Below are 20,827 nucleotides of genomic sequence, written 5' to 3'. Positions count from 1 at the left end.
CCAGCAAGATCACTGTTCTATAGAGGCTCAACCTTCAAACTTGCAATACACATTTCCTGGGTCCTGCTTTGTCTCTATCCTCTGTGCTCAGCCCTGGTGTAGGATCAGTGTTCCTGTCGCTCCATCTCCTTTTCCAGGGATATTTGCATCTTTAGTAGTAGGCTTCATTGATGGTCCTTCAGTGGAGTGTCACAAAGAGAAGGGAAAACACTCAGGTACTATGAGGGGAAATGTTGGGGACTGTTGAGAGATCAAAAGGACACCTCTCACTCCTACCCCCAAAGCTACCTTAACCTATTCCTGTCAAGACAGAAGGTTGGCCGGGTGCGGTGGCTCACACCTGTAATCCCGGCACTTTGGGAGGCCGAGGCGGGTGGATCACCCGAGGTCCGAAGTTTGAGACCAGCCTGGCCAACATGGTGAAACCCCATCTCTACTAAAGATACAAAAAATTGGCCAGGAGTGGTGGCAGGTGCCTGTAATCCCAGCTACTCAGGAAGCTGAGGCAGGAGAATCGCTTGAACCCAGGAGATGGAAGTTGTAGTGAGCCGAGATCGTGCCACTGCACTGCAGCCTGGGAGACAGAGCAAGACTCCATCAAAAAAAAAAAAAAAAAAAGACAGAAGGGTCATGCCCCAAAAAAACTCAACTCTGGGTCTTTGATTTGGTGTGAATTTCCCTACTTTCTTTGCTTGAAAGAAACCTACTTTTTCTAGATGTATTTGAAGAAAAACTAATAGTGATCTCCAAGCTTCAGGTGAGAATTTGTAAAGCATGGCCTATAATATCTGGCATTGTTTCCTCCAGGGCTGCTGACAGGGTCCAGGGAAGAGCCCAGTAGCTTCAGAAAGGGGTTTCTTCCTGAGTGTCATTGTGTTTTTGCAACAATGACAAAATGATATTGTGCTTTTAACACTTGATAGGAAAGGATACATTTCTTTCTGTCTCCTGGCAAATCACTGAATCTAGGGCAGTATCTGTCGGGCTGAACTTTTCCAATACACACTCACCTTTCCTTTGTGGTTTGTTTTTTCTTGATAATGATTTCATTTCTAAGTTTTCTTCTTATGTTTATGTCTCTCCTGGATGTTATGCAGCCATCCAATGCCGAGTACGAAACTCCACTGAATCGCAGTAAGAACAGTGTTGAGCCATGTCTTCATTGCATCCATCAGTAGACTGATGCCCCAACAGATTTCATATGGAGTAGAACTGGCCGTGAGGTTTTCTGAGATGACTGATGGATTCGGCCTCTCACTCATGGAAGGTTTTATAACCCCAGCTTATCTCCAGAGAAGGCCTCATGTGTCAGTCAAAGGCTAAAGAAGATATTCCGTTCTCAATTTTAGTGTCCCATAAAGGAGATTGGGCAAACACAGAGGAAAAGGTCCTGTGTTTACTTTTAAAGAAATGTTAAAGTTATTATAGTTATTGGATTACATACATGGATTGAGCTGTGGATTAGGAATAACAGGACCTCATGATATAATGTGGTTTATTTTAAAATGTAAACACACACTCATATTTCATGGAGCAATAGAGGAAAATTTCTTCTGAAAGAGCAAATATGCTGAGGAAAACCAGACTCATGAATTCCTGCACATTCCTAGCTTTATGACCCCATGGTTTTATTTGGTTAATGTTCACTTTCCACACTTGGCTACCGAAATAGCTTTCCATTCCAAGGTTGTTACTGCAAAGTAAAAAGCTCAAGTGTCCCTCTCACACTTCACAGGATATTAATCGTTCAGAGCTCTTGCCCTCCCTTTTGCAATGTTCCTGATTTTCATACTTCCGATTGAGAAACTACCACACACACTGAGGATATCCTGCTTGGTCAGCAGGCTGGCTATTCTAAGTGCCAACTCTCAGGGGAAATGTCTTCAGTATTTCTCCAGAGTGTTGCTTTGGGGGGCACTCCTGTGCCGTAGTAGTTCTGACACTTATCAGATCCAGATCATTCTACTTACAATGGTCTTGAGCCAACATTTGTCATTCAAAGGTTGCTCTCTTACGGAATTGCCATGGCTAGGCAATCATTTCTTATTTAGAAACATTGGACACTTTTAGATGTGCTTTCATGGTGATTATACGGTTTTACATTAAGTTATGCAGCAAAATATCTTTTAGGAGCCCCAGATACTCAATGAGGCACCATCACATTGAACAGAAATAACTGCAAGTAGGAAGGTGATTTGAGGAAGTGATAATCCCCCAGTGGAATCTGGTTTTGAACTGTGACGTCTTATAGCATTTCATGATTGTTTTGTTAGTGCCAGGAAATCTGATCTGGGAGAAACACTGGCACTCTTTCTGAGGCTCACATCATTAAAGTTTATTTCTTTATTTGAGGGAGAGAGCTTGCTCCAAATTGGAGAAAACCGAGAGAACAGTTAGTAGGACTTAAATTCTAACTCTGTTGATGTCTCAGTTATTTATTACTGTGTAACAAACTACCCTAAAATTTAGTAGCTTAAAACTAAAACCATGTTATTGTTCATGAATCTGTAGGTCAGGAATTCAGACAGGGCTCAGTGGGGATGGTTCACCTCTGCTCCACATCGTGTTGCCTGGGGCTGGAAGATCCAAGATGACCTCACTCATGGGCTTAGGCATTGGTGCTGGCTGATGGCGGCACCATCACTTCTCTTCCAAGGACCTCTCTCTTTTCTCTCTCTCTCTATCTTTCCCCCTACTCCTCCACCCCACCCTTCACTCTTGCTCTCACTCTGTCTCTGTGGTCTCTCATCATTCAGCAGTCATATTTACATTGAGGTAGCTGGCTCACCAAAGGAACTGGAAATGCTCTCAAGGATCAGAAATCAGTGTCACTTCTCCCACATTCTACTGACCTGACCAAAGTAAATCTCAGGATCAACCTAGAATCATGCAGAGAAGAAAGACTCCACTTCCTGGATGAAAGAGCTGCATGGTACACAGGGTTTGTTGGTGGCCATTTTTTGCAGAAAAGCTACTACAGTGGCTGACTCCTAGCACGGTGTTTCTAAGTTCCTTCACTGGACAAATTAATATTAGTCAATTGTCTTAAAGAAATAGAGTTATCTTATTTGGTGGACTCCCAAATGCCATCCACACTGTGTGTAAGATGCACATAGTTTTATGCACTGTTTTAAAGGAAAGTCACCAAATAAAATGGGACATGATATCAATTGTTAAGATCAATTTCAGAGATACTAAACGATGGAGGAAATATGCATGTTAGAATTAATAAAAATGGTAATTATTCACTATATAACTCAACAGAATTTAAAAATGAATGGAGAAAAATCTGAGGTGTAAAAATAAGTCACTCTTTTGATCACTGAGTCTATTAATTGAATATCAACTTGAACAGATCTTATCCTGACTAAGGTGCTGATGATCTGGCCTACTGTCTAGTAGAACAGGGCCTTAAGGAACCATTATTTCTCCCCCATCCCCTCATCAAACCACGAGGAAAAGCCTGATGAGGGAAGCAAGCAATGAATCAGTAAAATGAACATTTTAAAGAATAAGAGATCCTGCGAGTGTCTGGGGGGAAATAAAGAAGGTGATGAGGGATAATAACAAACCACCTCCTTTAGACAGGGGTGGTTACCGAAGGGCATGTGAAGAAAGGATGTTGAAGCAGAGACCCAGGGATTAAAAAGAATCAGCCATGCAAAAAGCAGAGGAAGGTGCTTGTATTAGTCTGTTTTCACGCTGCTGATAAAGACATACCTGAGACTGGGTGACATACAAAAGAAAGAGGTTTAATTGGACTTACAATTCCACGTGGCTGGGGAAGCCTCACAATCATGGCAGAAGGCAAGGAGGAGCAAGTGCCGTCTTACATGGATGGCAGCATGCAAAGAGAGAATGAGGAAGACATAAAAGCAGACAGCCCTGATAATACCATCAGATCTCATGAGATTTATTCACTACCACAAGAACAGTATGGAGGAAACCACCCTCATTATTCAATTATCCCCCACTGGGTCCCTTCCACAACATGTGGGAATTATGAGAGTACAATTCCAGATGAGATTTGGGTGGGGACATATAGCCAAACCATATCAGTGCTCCAGACCAGGCAGAGGACACAGTAAGTACAAAGTTGCTGAGATGGGAAAGAGCTTGGCATATTCTTAAAATTGAAAGTAGATTGGTTTCATTGGAGCGCAATGAGCAAATTCCTCCATTAAACATCTGTTTAAATATCTGCAAAGCAAAACAACCACAACAAAAACCAACTAGATCCAGAATTTTCCAAGTCTATCAACATCTTTGGGAGGAAAAAATGGGCCCTATAGTGGGTTTTCTAAACCCTCTTACTAGTCAGATGTTGAGAATGTTTCTTGGGTTTATAGGAGCTTATTCATTAAGTCACTGTTTCTTAAACATGAGTAATGAAGTAACCCTTTAAATGGAAAAATATTATAAATCATTAGTGTGGACAAATCATTTTAATTATGTTTCTTTAAGATAAATGAAGTATAAATGCTGTATATGCATAGCTCTTATGCAAATCTAAGAGTAAACCTAATGTACGAATTAAATACAAACTAAACTACAAAACTAACACAATGAAAATTATCAATATTAATTCAGAGTAATGGTTGATGTTATTTGCTGCCACTAACTTGTTGATGTTATTTGCTGCCACTAACTTGTTGATGTTTGGTTTAATAGTAGAAAATAAACTGATGTATTTAGTTTTACTTGTTGTGAATGTTGGCCATTGGAACTATTATTATTATTATTTTGAGACAGGGTCTCTCTCTTTCACCCAGGCTGGGTGCAGTGGCACAATCAGGGCTCAATGAAGTCTCTATTTCCTCAGCTCAAGAGATTCTCCCATCTCAGCCTCCTGAGTAGCTGGGACCACAGGGACATGCCACCACGCTGGGCTAATTTTTTTATTTTTTATAGAGACAGTCTGACTCTGTTGCCCAGGCTGGTTTTGAACTGCTGGGCTCAAGCAATTCTCCCGCCTCAGCCTCCCAAAGTGCTGGGATTACAGGTGTGAGCCACCACACCGGGCCCTGGAACCATTATTGTTACTGTAATTATTGTTTTTCTTTTTAAAAAACAAAGTTTTAAAACAATAGATCCATTATCTTGAAAGGCCAATTAGCACACTCCAAAATACAATATTGAAATTTAAAAATGTTGTTTAACAAAAGAAAATTCTTTGTTTTTCACTATAGCATTTACTGCTAATTGATCATTGCTAATTTGTGTATATGAAGACAGGATTTCATAACAAAATCACTGACTGAATTTGTACCTCCAGCCAGCTCTGCAGTCTCTACGGCTTCACGTAGAGATGTTCCTAGCCATTCATTCTCCCACTGCCTTTCTCTGTGCAATGACCACAAAACCTCAGCATGTGTATTGTAATAGAATGTGGGTTTCCTTGGTATTAACATGACCATATGTTCAATGCAAATGCCCCTCTAAAACTGTATGGGGGACTTCAGTAAAAGGAGGTGGTCAAGATGTTGCCGGAAAAAGGGGTCCCCATCTAGATGCCAGGAGAGGGTTCTTGGATCTTGCACAGAAAAGAATTCAGGGCGAATCTCAGACCACAATGAAAGAAGCAAGTTTATTAGAAACTACTCTGTTATTGAGTAGCGCATCCTCAGAAAGCAGGACGAAAAAATGCCGTCTTTTGTTAGTGTCTCTATTTATAAGAAACTATAGAGCTATAATTAAACTTAGAATGTACAGATGTGCTCACTGAAGGTAGGGGTTATTGGTGCTATCAATGACCATTAATTCTTCAACCTAAGCCTGCCCATTAACATTATATTTAAGAAAAGTGGGCTGTACTCTCAGGACATCTGGACATTCTGTAGGCCTGGTGGGAGATGTTCTGTGTGGCCATAATATTCTGCAATTATAAGAGCAGTCAGCTTACAATGTGGCTATTTGCAGACCATAAGCATTCACTTTATAGGTGCTTTGTGAGTGCCTAGCTACGAGCTTTAAGATGGGGTCACTCTAGTCACGTTTTGTTAAACTAAAAGCCTAGTAATCAGAGACTCCTCTAATGCAGGGATTCTAGAAAGTATTTTTATTACTTTAATAGTATTATAAATAGGAAAACATATTTTAAATTTTTATAGATTTAATGGGCTCTGGGGATATGCCAGAAGGCTCCAGGTTGAGAAGTGGTGCACACGTTAATATTCAGGTCATCTGAACTGATGTACAACCTCAAGAACAATCAACCCAATGTGAGTACAGCCAGGTTAGTGCATCATGGAGCCCCAGCATGGGACATCTATCTGGTTTAGAAAGAACATGAATAAGGAAATGTAAAACATATATATATATATAGATATATAGCTGATAACATATAAAACATATATATACCTAATAACATACAAAACATATATATATAGCTAATAACAATAATCAGCACTTGTCTATAGTAGCTGCTTAACATGAGGCATTGTGTTAAGCAATTGATAAATATTATGTATGATTAAAATACATAGTTCATTTATCAGCTACCACAGAGATATCCAACAGAATAACATAATTCCAACTCGATCACTTAAAAAAAACACACACACACAGGAAGGCAATTTGTTTCTAATTTAAGAACATTAGATCTAATGCTCCAAACAGAAATTTCTGAGGAGGAACTCGTTGTGGAGCAAATGGGGTTGCTGAGTGCAGAGGCCAATAACTATGGCACTGGCTTTTGAGAAAAGAAAGGCTTTATTGCAAAACCTGCCAGCAAAAAGACAGGGGTTGGATTCAAATCTGTCTCCTTGATTTGGGGTCTGGGGCAAGTTTATCGGCCTGAAGGGCAAGGGAAAGGATTTGGGAATGTTGGTTTGGTCTGATTGGAGGGCTTCAAATTTGGCCATTTACGGTAAGGTATGTTGAGGCAGACTTTAGCCCCAGATCTTCCAGGCCAACGGACCCCTCCTTCTGAAAGCGTTCTGGTGCGTTCTGGTGTTCATGTTCTGGTCATAGTCCGGTCCTCTTGGTTCTGAGGGGAGGAATCATTGGTTCTGCGTGTTGTTAGAGGTCAAAGCTTTTTCTATGGCACATGCCCAGGTTATATGACTTGCAGTTTTTTGGCTCTGTTATACCCACAAGGTAACTCGACACTTTTGTTATCAACAAAGTAGGCTCAGTTTGGGCTGGTCCCACAATTACAAAATTTCCTGCCCATTTCCCAGACCCAATCTCTCCCTGAGTTCCAGACTTGAATATCAAGACATATTTCAAATTTACAACATCAGTGATAGAGGTTGTCCAAAGATGGTTGTTAACAACTCTTTCCCTCCCTGCTTCTCGCATCAGGCAGTGAAGCCTTTCTCCCCTTTCTTTGAATAGGGTCTGGCCGTAGTGACTTGCTTGACCAATAAAACACAGCAGAAGTCGCTTTGTGCACTTGTTAGGCTAGGTCATAGGAATGTTTGGAACTTCCACCTGACTTTCTTGGAATGCAGCTGCTTGGGACACTCCCTCTTGGAACTCAGCCACTCCTCTGTAAGAAGGCCAAGCGACATATGTTGGCACTGCTGTGGATGGCCCTTGCTCAGCTCCCAGCAGAGAGCCAGTAGAAACAAGAGCCATATAAGTGAGCCCCAGATGTCTCACTGTAACTGCAAGAGAAAAACAGAATCACCCAGCTAAGCCCAGTCAACCTACAGAAAGATGAAAGATAATAAATTGCAGCTTTAAGTCACTCACTGTTGGGGTGGTTTTTTAGGCAGCAATAGGACACTATAAGAGTGGCCAGACCAAGTCCTTCACTTCCCCTCACAAAACTTGCTCCTCACTCTGTGTATGCCACCTTAGGAAAAAACTTCAGCTTGATCAGGTCAAAAATCTTGGAGTCATCCTTTATCTTTTCTTTTACTCAAATGTCACATCCACTCCATTAGCAAATTCTGTTGGCCCAATCTCCCAGTCATATCCCGAATTTCTCCATTTATTACTCCTTGTGTGAACCCACCATCTTGGCCCTCCTGGGAACTCATGCAGTGACTGAGGATGCACAACTAGCCAGGACAGACCCAGAGAAATGAATGGGAGAGCTCTCAAACTCCATCTGGTATAAGGATTCATGTTCCTTTGAAGTTGGTCCTTTGCTCTGCAGATACTTGGACTTTAAGGGTGTGTTACAGGGATGAAGTTGTTTGTAGTAAACATGGATGCACCAACAGAACCTGTCCCCAAGTCTCTGATGGAAGCCAGAGGCTCCACACAGGGATGTGCTTCAAATGCATATCCCTTGGTTAGCTTCACATGCTAACCAAGATTGCTTTGCCCCCATACCACAAAGACTCTGTGTTGGAGTCAAAGAGCTGTAACTCTGTAAGTACTTCAAAGCATTTCAAAAACCCTAAAGGGCAGTGTATATGTATATTTACCCAGCACAGTGAAGGCAAAAACCGCACTCGTGAATATTTTTAGCATTTGGGGCTGTCAGAAGAGCTAGGCCCTTGGCTAAATATATCCAGGCAGTTTCCCTATATTACTAGCAGGGTTTGTTTTCAATTCCTATTTCCTTCAAACAGCAGTCATACTGAAGGAAATAAGCACTGTAATAATAAATACCTCTTTCTGCATCATAAGTTATTATGGAAGTTTTTCCTATGTTTATTTTCTTTATAACTCCTATAAATAATAGGAATAAATAAAAAATAAAAGTGCCTATAAATCATGCTCCTAATATGAATTTTTATTGGTAGGATCTTCTGTGAAGATTCAGAGATGTGGGCCAGCAGTTAACATAAGAAGTAGATGCAATTTCTTACAACCATTAACTAAGTCTTCTTTATACTTCATACATGTGTTAGCTAATTGAACTCTCTAACTAAACTCTGATCTATCACTATCTTTTTCAGAAAGAATGAGAATCATCTAAGGCATCTCAATGATTAATTACAAATGACAATATCTAACATATATTAAATGCTCAGTGTGATGAGTGTTTTACACGCAATATATCACTGAATTCTCAAAACAACTTTGTCAGGTAAACCCTGTTATTTTTATTGTATAGAAAAAATAAACTTTTTCTGTATGTTCACATTCAACACACTTCTGTGACCAGGTATGTGGGTTTTTTCCCCACACATTCAATTCTCCTGTGGACATCAATTGGATGTCCTACAATTCCATTCAATTCTGATTTTAATCAGAGTTGGCATAGACCTCACCAGTTAATGACTTAATCCCACAAGACTGTTCCCCATTTCAGATGCCAATCACAAGTCCTAGGTGTCACCTGTACTTCTGATGGACTGGCTATTAATCAGAGTTCTCACAACACCCTCCTCAGGTTTGATCATTTGCTAGGAAGGGTCACAGAACACAGAGGAACACTAACTTACCATTACCAGTTTATTGTGTTAAAAAAAAAATAGGATAAAGGATATAGATGAACAGCCAGATGAAGAAATACAGAGGGTGAGGTCCAAAAGGGGCCAGGCGCAGGAGCTTCTGTCCTTGTGGAATTGAAATGCACCATGCTCTCAGCTTCTGTGTATGCTTCCCAACCCAGAAGCTCCCTGAAACTCATAGTTGAGGGATTTTTATGTAGGAATGACCAATTAGTAACTCAGTCTCCATCCCCTCTTTCCTCCCTGGAGGATAGAAAATGGGGCTGAAAATTCCAACCTTCTAATCATGGCTTAATCTTTCTGATGACCAGCCCCCTTCTAGGAGTCTAGCAAGAGTTGCCTTATTTGAACAAAAGAAGCTCCTATTACCCAGAAAATTCCAAAGAATTAGAAGCTTTGTGTCAGGAATCAGGATCACAGACTAAATATTAGAACAATAATGTACCTAGCACCTCTATCATTCAGGAAATTTAAAAAGTTTAGGAACTCTGTGGTGGTGGCACAGTTATATACGTATTTGGTGGCACGGGCCATATATAATTTTTATTGTTACCTTATCATCACCATTTTATAGATGAAGAAACTGAGACACAGTATGTTTTAGTAACTAGCCCAAAGTCTCGCAGCAGGTACCTGGAGGAATTGGGATTCCAACCAACATCCATCTGACAGCAAAGCCAACAGTCATAACCACTGTGCTATTCAAACTCGCTTCAGAGGTCTATACCACAATGGAGTGTGGGCACAGCAGCGGTTTGCAAGTAGGGCAGTTCCCAACTTGTTTATCCAACATACTAATAACATACATATTTGGTCATTGAGATATTGTGATTTATAATAAGAAATATTATAATATAATCTTAATATAATCTCAGAAGGGTATCTTTTGTACTCTAAGGTGAGATGACTAATGGCTGGGGCCTCCTGGAGAGCCTTGGAGGGAGGCTAGCTGCCAGGGGAGACAAGTATGTAATTAGAGGGTTAGAACTTTCAGCACCAGCCTCTCATCTTCAGGGAGGGGCTGAAAGTTGTGTTAATCACCACAGCCAATGATTTAAATCAATCATGCCCTACATAGTGAAATCTCCATAAAAACCCAATAGGACAGGGCTCAAAGAGCTTCTGGGTTTGTGAACAAGAATCCGTCCATGTGCTGGGAGGCTGACACACTCCAGCTCCACAGGGACAGAAGTTCCCGTGCCCTGCACCATTCCGGACCTCACCCTGTGTATCTCTTAATCTGACTGTTTATCTGTAGCCTTTGTAATAAACCAGTAAACATTAAGTGTTTCCCTGAGCCCTGTGAGCTGTTCTAGTAAATGACTGAACCTGAGAAGGGGGTCATGGGAACCCTTGATTCAGAGTACAGATCACAAGCTGGGACTTGCTACTGGCACTGGAGTAGGGGCAGTCTTGTGGGGTCTGCGCTCTGTATTCATCAGTGCAGCCTGGAATTGGAAATCCAGCTGGTGTCTGCAGAGAACTGGAGAATTATTCCCACACAGAATAACCCCTATACATTTGGCAGCCAGAAGTGAAGTGTGAGTGTAAGCATGGTGAAAAATAGTTTGTTTTTCTCAGTCACTCAGCTGCAGAACCTTCGTCTACCCTCAGACCCCATACTGTTGACATTTCTGGAAAGGGAGCCCCTTTCAGACTGCATTCCTCCCACTAGAGGACTCTGTCCTTCCCCGATTCCCCTTCCTCCACACACTCTCTCTCTCTCTCTCTCTCTCTACCCTCTCTACCCAGTGCAGCTCCTCTCCTGGGCCCCTCTCCTCCCAATCACCTGCACGATTACCAATTACCAGCCCTCCAGTTTACTTCCATTAAGGATTCCATCGTCCAGTCTGCAGTCTGCTCTCCAAAGGCATGATTTTCCATAGGAAAAAAAGTGTTAGTTTCAAACAACCAGCTTACCAACAAGCTCTATCCATTCGAATGGTCTGTTCAAGATTATTTTATAGTGAAAATTGCTATCTAGCCACATCTCTCCAAATCTTACAGTGAAAACTATGCTTTGGTATATGTCAGGATGAAGTTAAGTCAAAGTTTCCTGTTTCACTTTTTACTGTACTTATGTAAATCAATCATTAGTGGACTCTTAAATGGTTTCCTAATGCCAGAAATGATTAGTCACTTCAATGTGTTAATGGCACATTTTGTGAAATCTTTTCCAATGCAAAAACCACACAGCATCTGGGCTTCCTGTTCTGTATTTCTTTCTGGCCTTCACTATCTTGAAATTATCTGGTGCATATTTTTTACTTCTGCTTATTTATTGGCAGTATTTTCATTCTCTACACTTTTCTTCTCCTTATAATCTTTTAGGCTAGTCTTTGAAATGTCAGTCTCTGTCCACTGAAACTAAAATAGGAAAAAAGGAGAAAACGAAATTGATGTCTTTCAAGTTGTAATAGTAATATGTTTCATTTATAAAAATCAATTTTTTTTTACCAGTAAAACATTAACTTTTGGCCTTCATTAATCAGAAAAGAAAATTGGATCAGTCTGAAAATGCCTTTCTCAAATAACTCATACCATCCTTAGAACAGTGATGCAGCAGTTCTCAAGCTTGAGTACACATGGGAATCACCTGGAAAGCTTGTAAAAACACAAGTTGCTGGGTCCCATCCCTAGAGTTTCTGACTTAATAGGTCTACGGTGGTTCCCTGAGAACTGACATTTCCAACATGTCCTCAGGTGAAGTTGATGCTGCTGGTCGGCAGACCACACTCTGAGAACAACTGGTGCAATATCAGAACTCACAAAGGCCTTGGAAATAATTTCTGCCTTACTTAGAGCGCTATTGGTTGCAACTTACAAAATCCCACTCAGACTGGCCTGAGTGTAGAAGGCATTTATTGGAAGCAGTTGGGATATCTGCCAAACTCCAAAATGAAGTTGAAAAATCAGGCAGAATATGGCACCAGTAGGGAGCACCAGGAAGGATGCGGTTCTCAGAGAAGAGTGGTGTAGGCTCAGCAGAGACTCTAAGCAGCGTTACTGTATCATCTCAGCTCCCATTTTTCAAGCGAGAACTGCAGTTTGAGGAAATTAAGGGCTTGCTACGGAGCATACATCTAATGGTGGCAAAGCCAAAGCTGGAAGTGGTGAGTAGCAATCTGTATCTTAGCCAGTGGTATGCTGGAGCTGTGGGTACCAGCCCCAGAGAGCTGGTTGTTAAATATTCAGGAATCTTTTGAGCAGGTCAACCTTGGTAGCTGGAAGTTGGCCACAGTCAGAATATTTACACTGAAATATTGGCTAATATTACAGACCAGGATCTTTTTTCTTCCTCTCTTTCTTTTCAAAGAGCAAGCTTACCAGCACACCATTGCCTAATTCCATGTAGGGAGGATTTAGAATCAATGCAGATGTCATATATTGGACAAGAGGCAATCCCAGTGTGCAGTTTTTTCCAGTAGTAGCCATCCCTAATCCCACTATTGGCTGATGGCCCTGGTGCTGCCAGCTAGACCTCTTTATTTTATTTTTTCTTTCTTTCTTCTCTCTCTCTCTTTCTTTCTTTCTTTCTTTTTTTAGACAGAGTCTCACTCTGTTGCCCAGGCTGGAGTACAGTGGTATGATCTCAGCTCACTGCAACCTCCACCTCCCGGTTCAAGCAATTTTCCTGTCTCAGTCTCCCGAGTAGCTGGAATTACAAGAACGAACCACCACACCCAGCTAATTTTTGTATTTTTAGTAGAGATGTTTCACTATGTTGGCCAGGCTGGTCTTCAACTCCTGACCTCAGATGATCCACCTGCTCATCCTCCCAAAGTGCTGGGATCATTCTTTTCTTCTTGAGACGGAGTCTTGCTCTGTTGCCCAGGCTGGAGTGCAGTGGCGCAATCTCAGCTCACTACAACTTCCGCCTCCCGGGTTCAAGCAATCTTTTTGCCTCAGCTTCCAGAGTAGCTGGGATTACAGGTGTGAGCCACCATGCCTGGCCTAGACTCCACTTTGTATGTCCAATCTTTCAAACCTCGCTTCTATGCATGAGTGGTGCTCTCTCTCTAACACACGTCCGCAAAACAAGCCCACCATCTATCTCATTGTCTTTGTGCCTGCTCTTGTTTCCAGATTCAAAGCCAGTTCCTTCCGAACTGTTGAACAGTAGAACTTCAGAATTAAAAGAATAAGACAAGCCTGATTAAGTGCATGCAAGGCCAAAATAAGTGTCTTTAAGAGACTCGCTTAAAAAAAAAAAAAAGAATAAGGTAGCCAAGAAGCAAATTCTTCCTAGGGATATTGACTTATTGCGTAGCTATTTAAAGAAAGAAATTCATATGCAAATTGCCCTAGACTTCTTTCTCCAGGCTCCCGTTGTGTGGCTTGGCTGCCCACTACCTCATTCCCATCAATGGACAATGGCTGGGAGAGAAAGCCTCCGTGACTGTAAGTGACTCCCCAGACCCTTGGCCTCTGCCACCTGTCACCGAGCCCACTGACGCACCTCCACTGTCACGTTGGCAGTGCTCCATGCAGTCTCTTGTCCCACATTTCTTAAGAGGTACAAATTACATTTACTTTACTGACCACAAGCCAGCACTGGGAGCTGGGAGGGTCGGGGTGGAGTGTTTCCTTCCAATAATGCTTCCTGGGGAAGGAAGCCTAAAACAACACAAAGCAAAGCTCCAGCCTTTCCAGAGGAATGTGGGGGCAGCTATTGCTGTCGCTGCCGCTGCTGCTGTGATTTTCTGGAACACAATGTTGACATGAGAACTCCTAGGCACCCTCTCCCATGGCAGACCTGCTCTACTGGCATGCTTATTTGGGATACTGAGAAAATATGAGGATGCCAAGACAAATGAAGTCTTGGCACTCACATCTATGGAGATAAAAGCATTTTTATGAATTTTGATGCTTTTCCTTCTTTTTTTCTCTTTTTTCTTCCTCCTCCTGCCTCCTCATTCTCCCTCTCCTCCACCATCATCCCCACCTTATAAACAGTTGTTGAACTTCCACCATGAATTTCCACCAACGTACTGAGCTAGGTACTTTGAGAAACACAAAAATGTGCATTGAGGTAAAAAGAACACAGCACAGGGATCTAGTGACCTCCCTTTCTAAGCCTCATTTTATTCACTGTTTTCTCAACAATTCATGTGGATAATACGATTGTTAATGATGAGGTATAACATATTCTGCCCTTGTAGTCTCCTGGGGGAGGCAGGTACTTGGAAAACTACTGAGAACCTGGAGAAATGCCTTTAATAAAGTAATGCACACAGAGTCCTAAGATTGCATCTAGTTTATAGAATCACAAAGTGTTTTCAATGGATTAGTGGATTGTATAATGTAATCTTTACAACAATCCTGTGCAGTAGGCAGGGGAACAATGTTGTTAGTTTTTGGTTTATCTGTCCCTCTACAGTCCCTGGAGAAAGGAACTTGTTATAGAGTCAGATTTTTATAGTTAAAGGAACTATTGGAAAAAAAAGAAAAGAAAAGAAAAACCACCAGCCTAGCACCTTCCTTATACGGATGAGGAACCCGAGGTTGGAAGTCAGCCTGAGGTAATAGAAAAAGCAGAACATTCCACCTGGTCACCTGGGTTCCTGCTCAGTTCTCAGCCATATGCTGGACACATGACTTTGCACATGACTTCTTTATGCCTTGATACCCTCTTCTGTAAAACTGAGTCAACACCATTTTATGTGACTGCCTTATTAGGCTGTTATGAATGTTAAATGAGAGAATGAATGTGAAAACACTTTGTGAAACATTAAATGCTATTATAACTAACGATACCTTTTTGTACCAGGTATCATGGAACAGTCTCCACTCCAGGTTATGGATCCACTGTTGGGCAGTTCTACACTGCTCACATCCGGATGCCGATTCTGCCAGCAAATCCATCTGATTCTATCTCTCTGGTCCGTCTAACTCTAGGTTCTGCTTTGTCTAGCATGTGGTTGTGTGAGTGCCAGAGTGCAAGCTCTTGGGAGGCAGGGGACACATTTATTGATGTTGTATCACCAACATTTAGTATAGTACCTGCTAAAAAGTTACTGTCAACATATTTGTTAAACAATGATTACTGGATGGGTGGATGAAACATCAATATGACTTGCCCAAGGGCAGTTATGAATGTCTCCAAAACTATTTCAGGGGTAATTCATGAACATGTCCTCTGAGGATTCTTCTTCCATCTCTAACTCAGTTCCTATGATATGACTACCTCAGGGCAAGAAAGTCACTGTGTCCTTGCTACAACAAAAGATCACTCATGTTTCCCGACCACTCATGTTGCCCTCTCTCTTCTCAAGAGGGCATTTCCTTTCCATGATGTGATTTTACACACTGCATGCCTGTATCAAAACATCTAATGTATCCCACAAATATATATATATATCTACTACGTACCCACGAAAATTAAAAACAAAAATTTAAAAGAGGGCATTTTGGCCAGGTGCAGTGGCTCACACCTGTAATCCCAGCACTTTGGGAGGCCAAGGGGGGTGGATCACTTGAGATCAGGAGTTCAAGACCAGCCTGGTCAACATGGTGAAACCCTGTCTCTACTAAAAAATACAAAAATTAGCCAGGTGTGGTGGTAGGCGCCTGTAATCCCAGCTACTCAGGAGGCTGAGGCAGGGAGAATTGCTTGAACCTGGGAGGCAGAGGTTGCAGTGAGCTGAGATTGTGCCACCGTGCTCCAACCTGGGTGACTAAGCAAGACTCCATCTCAAAAAAAAAAAAAAAGAGGGCATTTCCCATTTCTTTCCATTTCTTTTTATAAACTCTATTCCAGTTATGTTGAGTGTCAGCCAAAGATCTGAGGTTGGTGTCCTGCAGGCAGTATTGGGATGGATTGGCAGTCATGGGAATGTACCAGGTATCACGGGGGCAGGCCCTGCTATAGGTTATGGAGCCACTGTTGGGTAGTCCTACCCTTCTCACATCCAGATGCAGATTCCATTGGCAATTCCATCTAGTCCTATGAGACATTCCCTGGAAACGATGTGCTCATCCTCATCAGCTACGTGATAAATGAATCCAGGGGTGTTTGTCTGTGAAGTGTCTGCTATCTCCTGTGCTTGATTTACTGATGTGGGTGTTGTTCTCGAGGTGTGGGTTGAAGCCATGAAAATAAATGCCTTCAAGGAGGGTATGTGAGTAGACTGCAGTATTGGAGGGTACTCACAATTGGTAAGTAGGGCAGGGAAGAGGAATGAGAAAAGGTAGGAAGGAGAGAGAGAAAGTGAGAGAATGAGAGTGAGGTAGTGACACTAGAAAAGCGACATGTCATGGAAGACAAAAACAAAAACAAAAAAGCGAGAGAGAGATGAAATAACAGTGCCACATCCTGATAGAGTCATCAAACTCTGATGAAAGTCTATTAAATATGGCAATAAAGAGGTCATTAGAAAGATGTACGAGAAAAGGTTTAGACATGTGATGAGTGAGAAGAAAGCCAGGAGAGATGTGGCTGCCCAGGAAGGTGAGGCAGTGGTGGTGCCTGATGTATTCAAATATTTGGATAGGAAAGAATGTTGCCCTGTAGTGAAAAGAGCCACCAGGTTCAAATGAAGATCATGTCAATGTGGGCAAATCTCAGTACACAGGATGATAGGAGAAAAAGAATCAGAAGAGAGAGGATGTTTCAAAGGGAAGAGTGGCTAGGGGATCCAGATTTTTAGGAAAGGATGGGATTCATATGACTGAGGTCAGAATCCTAGCCTAAAGTTGTGAAATGAGGTCAGTGAAGTTACACTGTCAAATGCCAGCTCCCCAAATGACCACAGAAAACCCTTAGAACCAAGCAAAACTAAGGGGTAGATATTTACAGGGATTTGTGGGTCTGGGTTCAAGTGGTTTAAGGCAAATCTTTTTTTTTCCTATGTCTTATAAATATTTCTATTTTTTATTTTTTTACTTTAAGTTCTGGAATACCTGTGCAGAACAGGCTGGTTTGTTACACACGTGTGCCATGGTGGTTTGCTGCACCTATCAACCTGTCACCTGGGTTTTAAGCCCCACATGCATTAGCCACTTGTCCTGATGCTCTCCCTCCCCTCACTCACCCCTGACAGGTCCCAGTATGTGTTATTCCATTCCCTGTGTCCATGTGTTCTCATTGTTCAACTCCCACTCATGAGTGAGAACATGTGGTGTTTGGTTTTCTGTTCCTGTGTTAGTTTGCTGAGGATGATGGCTTCCAGTCTCATCCATGTCTCTGCAAAGGACATGATATCACATTCCTTTTTGTAGCTGTATAGTATTCCATGGTGTATATGTATCACATTTTCTTTATCCAGTCTATCATTATGGGCATTTGGGTTGGTTCCATGTCTTTGTTATTGTGAATAGTGCTGCAATAAACATGTATGTGCATGTATCTTTATAACAGAATGATTTATATTCCTTTTGCTATATACCCAGTAATGGGATTGCTGGGTCAAATGGTATTTCTGGTTCTAGATCCTTGAGGAATCGCCACACTGTCTTCCACAATAGTTGAACTAATTTGCATTTCCATCAACAATGTAAAAGCGTTCCTATGTCTCCACAGCCTCGCCAGCATCTGTTGTTTCTTGACTTTTTAATAATTGCCATTCTGACTGGTATGATATGGTATCTCATTGTGGTTTTGATTTGGATTTCTCAAGGTGAATATTTTAAATGGGGATCTGATTGGGAATCAACAAAATTCATGACATGATTGTTTAGTCTTGGTGGACAGGGCAAGGTGAAAAATCACGTTTTGGATAAGCAAACAGTGGTTTGACAAGCGAACTGTTTGCCAAGATAAACAATCTATTGTCCAGAGAAGACAGCTGTTTTCCCAGGTGAGCAAACTATTTGCCCAGCCAAAAACAAATAGGGAAGTTACTCACTGATTTACAGACAATAATTTCCTGGAAAGAATAGTTGTCATGTTGACAGAGATGGTCATAGTGCTTAGTTCTGAGGGGTAAGCTCTGTTCACCGATGCAGGTGGTCTCAATTCTCAACACTGAGGTCCTCCCTAAGAATAAGCATGAACCAGAAACACTACAGTGGTGGTTCCAAACTTTGCTGAAGAGCTTCACAAAATACTGATGTCTGGTTCCCATCCTTGAACATTCTGATTTAGTTGGTAAAGGGTACAACCTGTGCATTGGGATTTTTAAAAGCTCCGCAGGTGATTCCAAAGGGCAAAGTTTGAGAACCACTTCATTAGAGTTGAAGGAGAAAGTAGGGATAAAATGACTATTTGGGTGATGGCGACGTGGCCAGATCCCATCTCTATAACAACTTTTTAAAAAATAGCTGGGCATGGTGTTGCATGCCTATGATCCTCGCTACTTGGAACGTTGAGGCAGAAGGATCACTTGAGCCTGGGAGGTGGAAGCTGCAGTGAGCTATGTTTGTGCTACTGCACTCCAGCCTGGATGACAGAGCAAGACTGAATTAGTCTGTTCTCATGCTGCTAATAAAGACATACCTGAGACTGGGTAATTTATAAAGGAAAGAGGTTTAATTGACTCACAGTTCCACATAACTGGGGAGGCCCTACAATCATGGCTGAAGAAGAATCAGGAGGAAAGTCACATCTTACATGGCAGCAGGTAAGAGAACTTGTGCAGGGGAACTCCCATGTATAAAACCATCAGATATTTTGAGACTTATTCACTACCACGAGAACAGTATGGGGAAAACTGCCCCCATGATTCAATTATCTCCACCTGGCCTTCACCTTGACATGTGGGGTGATTACATTTCAAGGTGAGATTTGGGTGGGGACCCAGCCAAACCATACCATAGATCCTGTCTCAAAAAAAAAAAAAAAAAAAAAAAAAAAAATTAACAGCATGTTAGGGGTTGAAATAAGACAGCAGGACCCCAGAATAGGTTTGTTCTGTAGCTTCCACCATGAGCAGCATAGAGGGGTGATGGTGAAGACATGCCACACGGGCTACTGGTTGGTGTGGCAGGCTTTGTGGTAGGTCAGACAGAGGGGATTGAGACATTGGGCAGGTTACTGTGGTAATCAGAGTGGGGAAAATGGACTTGAGCAAAGGGGAGAGCAGACAGCTCAGAGCTGTGATCCGACAGAGAGAAGCCTGAGGTATGAAATCCAAAAGTGGGAGATCCCCCTAAGGGGCACTGTAGAGGAGAAGGAAAAAGATGTGGCGTGATGGAGGATAACCTGCATGGGGAGAAGAAAGAACACTATGATGACGTGGAGGTGGCCATGAGCAGACACAAGGCTATAGTATCGCTGATTTGAAGAGGACGGCATGGCTAGATGACATGGAATCCAAAAGATGAATGAGAACGGAAGACACCTGTGTCTTGGGAAATGGCCTAGAAATGGCCCTGCAGGGTGAGGCAATCCTGCCCAACCCCCTTCACTGCTGAGGCGAAAAGGGGGCCTGAGAGGAGGTGAAGACTGCCTGGAAATTCTGCAGGAGGCCCAGGGCCTTTAGGGAGACTGAGAGCCATAGGGCCAAGAGAGGCAGGTAAGGGACAAGCACAGGTTAGCGTTAAGGTGAGCTCGTCCCTGCAAAGCAGGAGTTTCACAGAGCACGGGGCACATAGCAGATGGTGAGAAGGACAGGGTAGAGAGGTGTGCATGAAGTTGGGGAGTGAACTGCTTATGAAAAAGCAGAGAATCAGAATGCAGGTTGCAAAGAGGAGGGAGCAGCTGGCAGGACAGCACTGGTGGGCTGACAATTGCCTTCGCTGAATAAGATAAACAGACAAGACTCTCCTAAGAATTAGATACATATTTTTCATTCCTTAAAAGAGTATTTAATTTTTGGCCAAGCACAGTGGCTCACACCTGTAATCCTAGAACTTTGGGAGGCTGAGGCAGGCAGATTGCCTGAGCTCAGGAGTTCGAGACCAACCTGGGCAACATGGTGAAACTCCATGTCTACTAAAAATATAAAAATTAGCCAGGCGTGGTGGCAGGAGCCTGTAGTCCCAGCTACTCGGGAGGCTGAGGCAGGAGAATCGCTTGAACCTAGGAGGCTGAGGTTGCAATGAGCCAAGAATATGCCAACGCACTCCAGCCTGGGAGACAGAATGAGACTGTCTCCATAAAAAAGTTACGACATTCAGTCATTCTATGGTTGAAATATCAAAATGCTACTAAAAAGAGATATAGTCAAAAGCCTCCCTTCTACTTCTGTCTCTATTTAGTCCAGCTCCCACATCTCCAATAGGCAAGCTTTATTAGTAGCATCTCATGTAACATTCACACAGGAAAGGTTGTGTATACACATATCAGCATATATGAATACGTGTTCCCCCTCCTATTTACACAGCAATGGCATATTATGAGGGCAGCTGCTGTTGCACAACTCCAGGGGTGCCATGTGCATAGAATACAATGGAAACGGTGACCCCAAAGTTGTTCAACATGGAAGAATTTGACAATATGTGCAGTTTTTTCACATAACAATAAGTCTTGGATATCTTTCTATATCAGTACCTAAAATACATCTTTATCCTTTTTTACAGCCACTACTATG

This window comes from Pongo pygmaeus, chromosome 6, assembly GCF_028885625.2.
Source record: "Pongo pygmaeus isolate AG05252 chromosome 6, NHGRI_mPonPyg2-v2.0_pri, whole genome shotgun sequence".
Lineage (NCBI taxonomy): Eukaryota > Metazoa > Chordata > Mammalia > Primates > Hominidae > Pongo > Pongo pygmaeus.
Note: the sequence above shows the minus strand (reverse complement) of the source record.